Here is a 13,084-nt window from a genome sequence, read left to right on the forward strand (position 1 = left end):
ATAGGTGGTTTATAAGGGTAACAGAGCTGAAGAGCAAAGCATAGTCGCCTATATGATTATAATGAGGGTCAGAGATCATAACTGTCATGGGTATTTGACCTACAGTAGAGTTAATTCTGCTTCCAATTAAGGTTTCTCAACAGAAACTGATGAAAATCTTTTTTTTTAATATAGATTTTACAAGACCTTCAGCAATAGCTGGAGGTCTGGAGCCATGAAACTGATGTTTATTTTTGAAGCAAGTATGATCATCATATCATGTAAGAAATACAGTTGGTTTTCAGCAACTCAAAATAGATTACAACACATGGGATGGGATCCCAGGCTACCATTAAGAAAATAGTTTGGTCTGGAGATGCGCTAGGGTTCAGGACTGCAAAGAAGAGGGACAAGTGCTGTACAACTCAAATCTTTGGTTGAGTAGGGTGAAGGCTGGAGTTAACAGCATGGTTTATGGTTAACACTTTCTGAATTAACTTCTAAATATAAAGTAACTTGTTGCTGTCATGAGTAACAGCATAAATAACCTGTGACTGCATTTCTCCCCCTCCCCCATAAATGAGTAGAGTAGCTGCCGTTATGTAGTTTAATACTCCCGACACACAACAACAGAATAAGATATGGAAAGTCTGAGGAATTGTGCTTGGAAAGAGGAATAAAAGAATATTACAGTCAGTGCAGAAACAGCAACCACTGAGAGTGGAGACATTACCAGCCTCAAAGAAATGGAAAAATTTTTAAAAAGGTGACAAGAACAAAAAATATGTGAATGCTTTGAACTGGTGAACACTTTGACGCCAGTTTGTAGTTGGTCTTGAGGTAATTGAAGGCAAATAGGCTCTGGATAGGCTTAAAATGTAGCACCAAACTACAATCACAAGTGCAAATTTTGATTCTGACAGATCTGGACTGCAATGTATTTTCCATTTCATAATGTCCTAGGCTGAATTATTTGCTCTTACGCATAACATTCCTGAAGAGTGGCCATACCTGTTGAAACCAAGATTCCACGTAGACCAGCATCCAGACTCTGACAAGAGGACACATAGGAAATAGCAGAGAACTGCATGCATTTAATGATATGTTTATCAGAAAAGATTACTCCTGGAATCCCCAGGAGCTCATTCACAAACTTCAGAGGACAAAGGTGTCAGTGTTTTTTCAGTTTAGTAGCCTTTTATTTTAGTCTTTTCTTCCATAATTTTTTCCAGGCACTTCTGAACACACTCACCATTTGAGGCATCCTGTGTCAGGGTGTTTTGCAGATAAACCACACATTGTGTTAAGAATCACTTCTTCTCACCTGTTTGGATTCTAAGTCCCCCAGACCATGCATTGGAAGGCACGATCACTTCCTATTTACTAGTCTATCCATGGCACTCTTGATTTCATAGACCTCTACCACGTACCTTTCACTCATGTAGTTTCCATGTTGAAAGCCCTAATCCACTTGGCTGTTCCCTTTATAGAAGCTATTTCACGCACCTGATCACCTTTGTTAAAATTTTCAGAACCTTCTCCCGTACTAGTATGTATTTCTGCAGTGGGGAGGGGGGAAGGAACACAGCTGCAGACAGACCACCTGACTCCGTGGAGAATGAAGGAGTCGTTTCCACTGGGTTCTCTGTTCTTTTTTAATTAGTTCTTAATATTGACTTGATTTTGAGCACCAGGATGACATTTTTAACAGATCTATTCTAATTCCAAGACATCATTCCAGAAGAATAGTAATCAGCTCAGAAATCAATCTACTTTCTGTGTAAAATTTAGATTATTTTCCCCATATATTTTACTTAACATTGGATGTATCTGTACTGAGTTTCACCTGCCATTACAGTGACCATTCAGTCTTATAAGGCTCTTTTCTCATTTTTCATGGTCAGGCTTTCCTGAATAACTTAATATCAGTAAACACTATCACATTTTCCAAGGAATGCCTCATTTATGAATATGCTGGAAATTATCAATCTTAGCACAGGTCCCTGAAGGGCTTTACTGATAACCTTCTTGCCCTGTGAGAATTTACTCCTTACTCCAATCTCCATTTTCTGTATTCTAGGCAATTATTTACCTATGTAACAACTTCCTTTCTTATTCAGTGGATGCTTTATTTATGTAGAGGCCTTCTGAGAGAGTTTGTTGACAGTATCAGCCAGATTTCCCTAATGCACACTGATTCCTCCAAAAAAGCACAATAGATTTGTAATACATGACTTTCCTTTACAAAACTTGTGTTAATAATATTGAAACACAATGATAGGTAGCTAAAACCACCTGAACTATAGGAAAGCTAACAGGAATGAAAAAAAAAAATATCCATTTGTCGCATGGCTAAGAGTGAGGAATTCTAATGCACTGAAAAAGAAATGAATCATAGCAATGAAACGGCCCTTTTAACTAGACATGAATTGTTAAATTATTAATAGTGCAGAAAAGGAACATTTCTTCAATTAATACTTTTGTTCTGTCTTTAGAAGAAAGCCAGATAAGATACATGGATCACATAGGAATAAAGGAAAGATTCTTAATTCACTAGTAACTGAGAAAGATATTAGACAACATCAAAAACAGATAAGCATCTTACAGGCGCATACGATGCTTCCAGTAACACTTAATAGTTTGCTGAGGAAATATCTGGCCTCTTGATTTTAATTTTATTTATTTATTACAGTTACAATGAAACTGTAGTAGACTGAAAACACTGATTATTTTTTTTGTCACCATTCAGGAAGAGGAAATAGAGTGATGTGGATGATAATTGATTAGTCTGATTCCAGTCAGAGGTAAATTAATAGAAAAATATTGTCAAATAAATAAATAAATAAAGATGGGAATCTAGTTAATATCAGTCACCATGGATTTTACAAAAAAAATAGGTTGTGTCAAACAAGATGGGATGGATTTTTTTTTTAGACTATAGATTTTTATTGACAAAAGTAACTGCCCAAATTTCATATTGTTAAGGAGTTAAGTATGTGCTACTAATACAATAACCCAATGCCAATCTGTAGTAAAAATGACAGAATTAATTGGCACTGGAGGTGCCAATATAAGAGGTATGCAGCGGTAAATCCAGATACAGCAGTGGTAAGACTGGCATGCTATGAACTCTTTTGATATTTCCTTTTACAAAAGGATGTAGGGAAAAAAAGTGGAAGGACCACAACAAAAATAATTTAAGTGCTGTAGAAAGTGTCAAAAGAAGCATTCCAATATAAACCGGAACAAAAGTTAGTTGTTCTTGCCTTGAATAACATGAAAATCTGTTAAAAGGGGCAAGTAAACACAGTAACTTATCTCTGTCATCTTCCATTAACCTATAATTAATCCACTGATGTCTGAATAGTTAATTGGGGCTGGCTTCATTAAGACCTTTTCTAGAGACATAAAGTATATGGATATTTCATCAACTGAGAGAACTAGGACCAAGGTTAATGTGGTTCTGCTGAGTTAAATATCACCTGACTTTGATCTTCTATATGTATTCCTTTGGGTAAGATAAGAAAGAACCATGCAATACTCCTTTCATGGCAACAAAAATGTATCTGTTTTCCACATTATCTGGAGCAACTAATCAGAGCATCCAATTACTCTGGACACATAGATGATCAATATTGGAATAACATTTCTTTCCTACAGTATGCTACAGAAAATTGCCAGATTCATTTGCTATTCTCCTGGGATACACTGCTGACAGATAACTGTTCTGCTGTCAGGGCCATCTCACCCTGAATATAGATTAAGATGAATAAGATGAAAATACTTATTTTTGCCATGAACATAAAAAAACAGAACTCTTTCTGATGTTTGTTTGTGCCTTACTGTTCAGTAGATAACTTCTTGCCTACACAAGGACTTGCTTATTAAACACAGTGAGTTTTACCTTGTCTGTAGGAAAAAAAAAAAAAAGCAGCAATATTTAGCATTTTACTACTAAGAAATACCCTAAATGGATCATGTTCCTTTAATTTCTATTCCTTCACCCAGTTTCTTAGACTGAGAACTTCCTACTACATGAAGAGAGCTAGTAAGATGTTTTCAAACATGGCAATATTTCATTAGAGGAGCACTCCTTTGTTAAAAACAAAGTTCTGCAGCAATATTTTACTCTCTATCAACTGCTGACAAATTACAAGGGCAGCTCCCTAGTAGGTTGCACCAAACAGATTGCTTCAGAGTCAAACAACCGGGGACTTAACAGACCGAACAGCCAATCTCAAGATCAAGTTTCTTGGCACAGTCAGGAGTTGCAGGACATCATGGAGCCAAGAACGTAGCTTTGGGAAATCTAGTTAGATTTGGGAAATCTAGTTAGTGACTGTTAAAGACCCTGGAAGGCCCTTCAAGACTTGATTTGTTAGACATCCTGTTCCACATGTTCCTTGTGCTAGTCCTAATTCTGGGGAACTCCCAAGAGTGCTCCCACTTCGGTATTAGCTGGGCACACCATTTAATTTTGGAAAAATCATAGGATATGCTGATTCCCTGAATTCTTTGAATATGTATTTTCCACCATGAATATTTCGGAAGGTTTTTTTATTTGTTTGTGAGACTATCTCAAATCAAAAGAAAGCTGTTTTGAAATGTTGGACTTTTTCAGAGAAAGGAAGTTCCAGATTTTATCTAGCTCCTAATCACTGTTACTATGGTCAAAACCCTTTTCCTTTGAGTATTGTCCTCTTGCTCCTCTAACAAGTGAGGAATGGACAAAGAAAAGGAGACAAATAGCTCCATCTGAAACAAGAGGGTTTTTTTTTTCACTCTGAATCCTGTGTTTTCAAATAGAGTAATTGCAGAGGTCACAGCTGCATTGAGCAACATTGACCAGGGAACATTCTCACTCTATGACAGCCTCCAACAGAAACATCTGACTGCAATTCCTGACTTAATGGAAACTACCAAAGTGATATTTCCACTAAACTAGCACTGCAAAAATAAGTAAGAAGATGGATGTAAACAGCCATATATATGTGCAGTACCTGATGGCAGTGATAGAAGTCCATCTGCATTCCTTTAATTACAGAGACAAATTCCTTGGAATATCAGAACAACATTTTCTAAAATTTGCATACAAGAGAAATAACCTCTTGGTTGAATATTTTAATTGGAAATTAACATTTTAAGACAGAAACCTTTCCCTTGTGGTATTTGTCACTAAATCATTATAAAAATGCATGAAGACTTCCCCAGATGGCTACGCCAACCGGAAAAGGTGAAAACAATTGCACTGCTTCTGTTATTCAGGCTAAACTCAATGCAAAATCTATATGAATAACACAAATAGTGAATCGTCAATTAGATTTTTATCTTTTATGATAGCAAATAGGCACTAATTCAGCAACAGAAGGTCTTCTCATAGCTATACCTGGTTTGGGGTTTTTTTTCCATTTATCTGTGTTTCCTAAATAGAAACAAGTTAGAGTGAAAATTGTAGAAAAGACTTTTATAAAGTGATTTTTTGAATATGACACTTCAACACCAACAATAAAACAACCCATAAAAATTGATGATTGGTCCCACTTTGGGATGAATGTCAAATCTAAGCCAGTTTTCAGTTTCAGAACCATTTGTCATTAATGTTCTGGGAGACAAACTTGGACAAAACTGGTATTTTAGCTTAGAGTAAGACAAAAAAAAGAATAATAATAAACAACCCTCAAATGAATAGAACATTTTCACTGGTCTCAAAATGGTATTATCCTATTATGTGTGAAAATTTCTCCATTAAAAAACAGGCTAGTAATTTTGGGGAGAAAATCAGGTCAGGAATGAGGCTGAAGAGAACAATCACTGTAGCAAAATATTCAGTAGGTATGTTATAGCTTGTAAAAAATAATCTAATGTGAGGCAAAGTAATTTTCTGCCTTAGGAGAAAGACCACCTTGTAAAGGTTGTATAAAATTATTTTTTAACCTTTTCTTTTCCTTTGGGCTAAAACTAAAGATATTGACAATTTTGGTCCATTGCCATACAAGATCTAAAAGATCTTGCTTTTATACAGACAATGCACATGAAGGCGGGGGGGGGGAAGATCTTTTCATTCTGTTCTGTAACTAAGTTGATTTCACTGTGATTCTGCCCAATTTACATTGATTCTTTGCTGCCTCCAGTGGAAGCTGCATACATCTGCCTGACCATAGAGACATGGAACTGGTTTTTTAAGCTGCTTTCAAGTTTTGAAGCTGCTACTGTTCCCAGATTCCAATGCTTATGTTATTCCAGTTTAGGCCATGATGCAAAAAAGCGACTCTCAGTTCTACCAACTGGTAAGAGTTCCCAAGGGGATGGGCAGTTTGCAGCTGCCTCTATCCCATGGAACACGGGTGGGACCCACAGGTTGTGCCTATACCAGAAGAGGAAACTGAACGCTGCCAGGGAGGCTTCCTGGCACTGGAACCCAGGCATCGGTGCTGTTAAATTGCTAGAGCAGTCCCCGGCACGTGGTTTGTCTGTGACAACTCTCCTGATCAATTCCTGGGTACTGTTGGGAAGCTAGGCAGCCCAGGAAGTCTTCCTAATGAGTAGTTTGCTGTAAGGCTGTCCTCTCACAGGCAGTAAGAAGGATGGACAGAATGGATGTGGCCTATCCTCTGCCAGCTGGCTTAAGTGCCACAGACTTTATCAATGCTTTTGAGCACATTATATTTACTCCTGCAGACGTAGCCTCTGCATGCCAGGTCCTGGACTTCCCGCAGTTTGGCTGACTCGGGATGTCTTCTCTCCTCTAAAGGACGGCAGACTTCCAGACAAGTAGAGACAACATCCACAGCCCTGGGCTAGTGGATGTACAATATATTACATTGAAAACATATTCTGCATTTTCCTATCTTTCTATATGTCACATGCAGAATCAAGAAAGGCTAGGAGTTGGAATCTTAAACCTATAGACTGCTCTTTATAGTCTTCTGCTGCCGTTGAATAACCTTTCTGCCTTTACCCTGGAAGGCAGCTTACTTCATTATGAAGTTGGTCACAAGGAGGCTGCCTGGGTACAGTCGGGACTGCAGTGCTGGTTTCTGGAAGGAGGGAACCACTGGTCAACAGTCAACACACATATAGTAGGCTCACTGCTGCACAGTAGCTACAGAGCTGCTTGTGGCCTGAAAGATGGTTTCTTAGCATGGGATTGACCTCCCACCCTCCCTTAGCTGCCTTTGTAGGCACATGACCTTCCAAAGAGTATGCTTGCCTACAAGCGGTCTCTAGACCATAACCTTGCCGATAGGCCTGCTCTACATCTTATCTGTAAAAAGTCACCCAGCTGTCCACCAGGTAGTCACAGGGCCTGCTCACTGAGTGAGCAGCATGCTTGCCTACTGATGACCCACAGAAGGAAAAAAGTACCTCTGCTTTTTAAAGTTTTCAATGCTTGTGCTTAGCATTCAGATGCTGGTAGTGAATCATATGGGATATCCTTATGTTGCCTGAGATGGCATTTGTTTTTCAGCATCCATTTTTTAAGAAATGGGGCAAAGACACAGTGAGAGAACATCCTCAAATTTAGGCTATACTATCAAAACATGTTATCATTTATCAGCAATGGCTCTAAAAACCACGTGTGATCCACTTGTCTCCTCGAGCTAAGAACCATGGTTGGGAATGAAAGAGGAAGCTCCTCTGCCTCTAAAACTACTGAGTTCTTATGTACACTGAAGCCGTCCTCCTTCCTTTGGCACAGAGAGATCAAAGCAGGCCAGAAAATGTAATGCACTCTATCAGCTAATGAGACATCAGCTAGGGCTTTTGCTCGTAGTCTTAATTTGATGTGGAAAGGCAGTTGCTGCAGCTGCAGCTATATAACTCTAAGTGAACAGATAGGAGTCAACAGTGAACACACACAGAGTAGGCTCACTGCTGCACAGTAGTTATAGAACTGCTTATGGCCTGAAAGATAGGTTCTTAGAATGGGATTAACTCCCCAACCCTCCCTTAACTGCTTAAAGTTAGGGGTCTGGTCTATGTTAGTGTCCTCCTGTAGGCAATAGTCCACAGTCAAGAGAGGTTTGACTTGCTTCTCTGGAGCATTTATGTCTACCGTGCAAAATAAAGTATCTCTGAAAACCTAAATACAGAATAATTCAGAAGGGTGGTCTCTGGAGATTTCAGGGGATACTTTGAAGAGCATGAAAGGCAACTAAAAAAAGTGAGACTATTCTCATAAGACTTAAATTTTCTATGGCTGGTTCAGTAGCATTTCCGCAGTAGCTTTGCACTGGTGCAGCACTGTTGCACTGGCGCAGCACTGCAAAGCTGATTGAAGATAATTTTGAAACTGGCCCAATAACTGATGCACTGGCCAACTCAGAGCTGTCTTTAGCCTTGAATTTACATGCAGAGAAAAGTTATTGCCAGAAATCTGGTTTGGGTTTTCTGTTGTGTTTTTTTTTATTATTATTTTATTTAAACTTTCTGCCAAACATCAAGCTGGCCCTGTCTGTACTACTGATAAAACATTTGGGAACTATATCAAAGTTCTTCAGTTTTGGTTGCAGCAATGATTGATGGGATTTTAATCCTGTTGGCATTTGCATCAGGTAGGAAGTGGGGAAAGCCCTTAAAATGCTCAATTGGCTTTAATACCCTTAACATCTGTTGAAGTTTTTATTCTAGTTATATATGTTCTCTGGCTGATTTCAGTGCTACAGGAATTCTTAATGCCTCATCTTTACTCTCCCCAGCAGCTGTCATTGGGCATTGCCTCTGAGAGTTGGAGGCTCACAGAGATGATTGAGCCAGGTGCATAAATATTATTTTATACTTATGTACAATGCATTATATTGAAAACATATTCTGCGTTTTCATAACTTGGAGCAGAGATTTTGGAAAGTATCGTCTGTTGGATGCCATGTATGTATTTTTCTATCTAGATTTAAAAAGTAACTATTACACAGGTAGATTCCATGTGTGTGGTCAGTATTTTGGAAGCCCAGTTGCCCTGTCAACCAACTGATACCCACTCAATTAACCCAACAGAATTACCAGCCCCATCTCATTCCTTTGTATTTATCTCTAGCGGGATTGATATGTAACCTGAAGATTAAATGCTGCTTTTCTTTCGTGAGAAGTGAAAAGTCTGGGTTTTAAAGCAACAGTGCGGCTTGACTTTTTAAGATTTTTGTAAGTCGATGTGATGTTTAAGGAAAAAATGTATTTCAGAATATTGTTTTGAGGTTCTAAGGTCAATAAAGAGCAATGCAAGAAGTGTTTTTATAGTCTAGTCTTATTACTGATGTCCACTGGAATTTTCTCCTAAGCATACACTCAGTTCATGTATTGGTTATGAGCCTGATTTAGACCATCAGCTCTGCTCTGCAATCACTTCAGAAAATGTTGCACTTGCTTTTATTAAATATAGATAGGAACCCTTATGTCTGTTATAATCAGCTGAAACAAGAGCATGCTTGAAACTGTAGGGCTCTTAGCATGAAAATTTCACCAGTCTTAGATGACAGAACCAGAGACAACACATTTTCTTGTTTTCACATACCCCATATAAGTAAAAGAAGTCAAGATATCTTTCCTTTACTGTCTTAGCACGTCATAATAGAATGGAATTGGTGAAAACAGTGACTAATGTGTGTTATTTAACAAAGCTAGAATTCTGCCTGGCATTTTTTCCGAATCCCAAAATGCAGTGCCTCTGTTTCATAACCACCAAGGGAACATAGAACAGCACACCAGTTAAAACTACCCACCAAATACTGTATTTGATCTTCTCATTCGTGTATGCTTACTTCACAGGGTCCTTATTCTGAGGATCACGATGTTTACTTTAAAGATAGGGCATTTTTTTACACCATTGTAGATTGATCTATTCATAGATTTTGATTGCAGACGAGTTCACTAACTTGATGTCCTGTAAAAACAAGCAAAAAGAAATCACACCAGGTGTTTTAAAATGAAACCTACCCCTCCAGGACAAGCCAAAATACCCATTGTACAGCATTACCTCTATGACCTGCTTTCCCAGGTTCATGTTGCTTTTTGAGACTGGGTTTCATTATCTCCCTCTCCGTCTTCTTTCAAGGAAAGCAAGCAGGTTTTCGTCCTGGCTGGGAAGGTGTGTTCATCTTTCATCTCTGCCTGAAGGGATTAAAATTTACATCTTGTAAATCCCAGAAGAATGCTTTCTTCACCATCCTGGATGCTTAGTGTTGACAAGAGTCAGGCGCTTCCTGGTATCCAGGGATGTAGTCCAAGAACCTGTGAGTGGTCATGGCAAACAGTGCACCTACTCACTTTAGAAGCCTCAGGAGTCAGACTGGGGGTGGGTGGAAGTCTCAGGAATCACAGTTTTGGCAATACATATGCGGAATAGGAGCTTGGTAGCATTTAGGGGGTTAGCATCTAGGTGGCTAGCTTAGATTGAGCCCTAAGAAAATGTACTTAAGAAAATGTAACCTGTTGGAACATTAGATTATCATCCTAAATCTATCAGTGTGAATTTCAGTTAACTCCACTGAAGTTATGGGAGCTCTCACATATCTTTGTATAATTCAGTGTAAACACATCAGAACAGACCCTTGCCTCAGCTTCTGCATGCATAAAAAGGCAACAGACTGTTTATCTACCTCATATCTCAGTTAGTATCTCCATTGTACTTTTAGTCTACATCTACAGTAGTAAATTTAAAGGGAATATTCCTCAGCACTGGAAAGAAATTGTCTACAATGTTAATTTGTCCTTCGTGTGTCTTTGGCCCAGGCCAGCTATCCCATTCCCAGATTCATGGTGGAGTTACATCATAAGAGGGATTAACACAGCTTCTGATAATGTCCAGTCTCTTCAAAAGGAAGAAACCTGGGTTAGCCGCATCATTCAACAACACGCAGGTTGTTCCATGCCAGCTGGTCTCCGTGCCAGAGATGAGAGACATGTCTGGGTACATCTAACTTACTAGGAAAGACGCAGCCCGACATTCCTGAGTTGAACTGGTGTGCACTGGAAACACAGGCTGCTCCTTCCTTACGGGATGGTGACCAAAACTGACACGGAAACTGTAAGCTAGGGGAGAATCCATCCAGGTGCTTAGCTGACTTCCCGAACACCTCTTTCAGTTCTGCAGCTGTAGCTACCTTTTTCCAAAGAGATTACTTTGGATGAAGTACTGCTTAAAATGTAATCGGAGAAACAAAACAGCGGGCTGTATACTACCTGGCTTGTTTTGCACCTTCCCTATCTCCATGAGGTGACCCTAATGTGTCAATATTTGGTATGACTAACTTGCAAACACAGCCATACCAAGTTATGTCGTGCAAAGGGCCGTTCCTTCCCGCTGCTGAACTGCTCGCTCAATTTATTTTTTCCTCCCCGAATCCTAAGGTGACTGGAAACAAACCACGGAGCCAAAGAGGAGGTAGGGTTCTGGACTCCTGACAAAGCCTTCTTGCTCAGTCTTGCCTCCGGATGTCTGTCTTCATCACGTGGTGTACTTCTCCCCCTTCCTTTTTTTTCAGTAACTTCATTGTGAGAGCACGGGCTAAGGTTTGCGTAGCAACAGACGCGCATGTGCCACTAAAATGTTGTTCAGAAAGGGGAGAGAGATCGGCTAACCTGGGTAAAAATAACACAGTTAGGGACCGCAGTGGCGTAAGGCGAGACGCAGAGGCAGCAGCCCGGCCGGCACCTCGCCGAAGCCCCCCCGGCGCACCTCCCCCCGCCCGCTCTCCTCACGCCGGCCACCGGCGGCTCCTCGCGGCGGGGCGGGGCGGGGCGGCGGCGACGACTGTTAACGGCCGCCCCCGGCGCGCCGGCCGCGCCCCTCAGCGCCGCCTGGCGGCGGGCGGCGGCAGCGCCGGGCTCCGCCTGAGCAGCGGCCGCCGGGGGTCGCTGTCGCCGCCGCCGGAGGGGGGGGCCGGCGGCGGCGGCGCGCGCTACCTGCCCGCGGCGGCCGTCGGGGCAGCGCGGGGCGGGCGGCGGGCCCCGGGCGCCGCCCGCCGCCACCCCGCCGTCTTTCGCGGCTTGGGCAGGACGCCCGCCGCGCCGCGCCATCCGGGGCCGCGTGCGCCCGTCCCAGCTGCCGAGGGAGAGGTTGATCCACACGGTCCAAGTAAACAGGAAAGTTCAGCCGGATCGTGTTTCACGCCCCGCACCTTCCGCGGCGGATTTGGGCCGCGTTTATCCACTGGGGGGGGGGGGGGCGGCGGTACCTCCCGCAGGAGCGAGTCTGGCTTTTCCAGGGAAGCACAACGCTTCCAGCAGGCTGTCGCCCCCCGCCCCCGCCGCCCACCTCCCCTGGCCGCGGGCCGTCAGCCTCTTGTGAGGGCGCCGGCAGCTGAGGGAGCGGGCAGCGCTCTGCTGCCGGTGGCGCTGCCTTCGCCCTCCTCCTCCTCCTCCCCACCCGGCCCCGCCGGGAGCGCTTCCAGGCAGCGAGAGCCCAGGAAGCCGCCTGGCCACCCGGGACTGCCCCTGCCCAGAATCGGCGAGGGAGGCGACACGCCCGCCTTTTCCACGCACACCCCGCTCCGGCCACCTCTCCGCGGGCTTCCCGGCCGGCGGGAGCAGAAAATAGCCTTCCCCCCCGCCCCAACACCTCCCCTTCCCCGCCGCAGCCGGGCCCGGAGTTCCCGGTAAACAGGCGGCTTCCCCGCCCGCCCCCGCCAGGGAGCTGCGGCCGCGGGGCCGGGGACCCGCCTGACGGGGAGCCGCGCCGAGGCCATGAATATTTCAGAGGCTCCTCAGCGCGCTTCTAATTAAAGGCTCGGGCGAGGCGCGTGCCCGTCGCCCCCCCCCCCCCCCCCCCCGCTGCCGCCCCCTCCCGCTCCACACACACAGAGGCGCTGGGGACCGTCGCCTTACGTCGGAGAGAGGCGAAGGAGTGACTGAGCCCTGCCCGGGAGAGCCGAGCGAGGGGGAGGGACGGGGACGGGGCGGGAGGGAAGGGAGGGCGGGCGGGAAGGGGGGGGCTTGTGCGAGCAGCGACGCTCCCGAGGTTGCCAAGTGGACTTTTATTGTTTTCCACCCACTTCCAAGTCGATACTATCTGCCGTCTCATGTCCATCCTATAGCCTATATAAGCGGCTGCGCTGGGGCTGGCGGCGATGGAGTAGTTTGTGGCTACGGCGGGAGCGCAGGGACGGGAGGG

At 43.4% G+C, this 13,084-nt stretch overlaps 1 long non-coding RNA gene across 1 annotated transcript; it reads right to left on the reverse strand.

The window, feature by feature from the left end:
- Nucleotides 1-9,335: 9,335 nt before the first annotated feature.
- On the reverse strand, nucleotides 9,336-12,842 carry LOC142041219 (uncharacterized). Its single transcript, XR_012653382.1, has 4 exons — nucleotides 12,799-12,842; nucleotides 11,242-11,553; nucleotides 9,950-10,083; nucleotides 9,336-9,856 (listed from the first exon to the last, which is right to left on the reverse strand). It is a non-coding gene; the product is annotated as an uncharacterized LOC142041219 (long non-coding RNA).
- Nucleotides 12,843-13,084: the final 242 nt, after the last annotated feature.

This window comes from Buteo buteo, chromosome 17 (assembly GCF_964188355.1).
Source record: "Buteo buteo chromosome 17, bButBut1.hap1.1, whole genome shotgun sequence".
Classification (NCBI taxonomy): domain Eukaryota; kingdom Metazoa; phylum Chordata; class Aves; order Accipitriformes; family Accipitridae; genus Buteo; species Buteo buteo.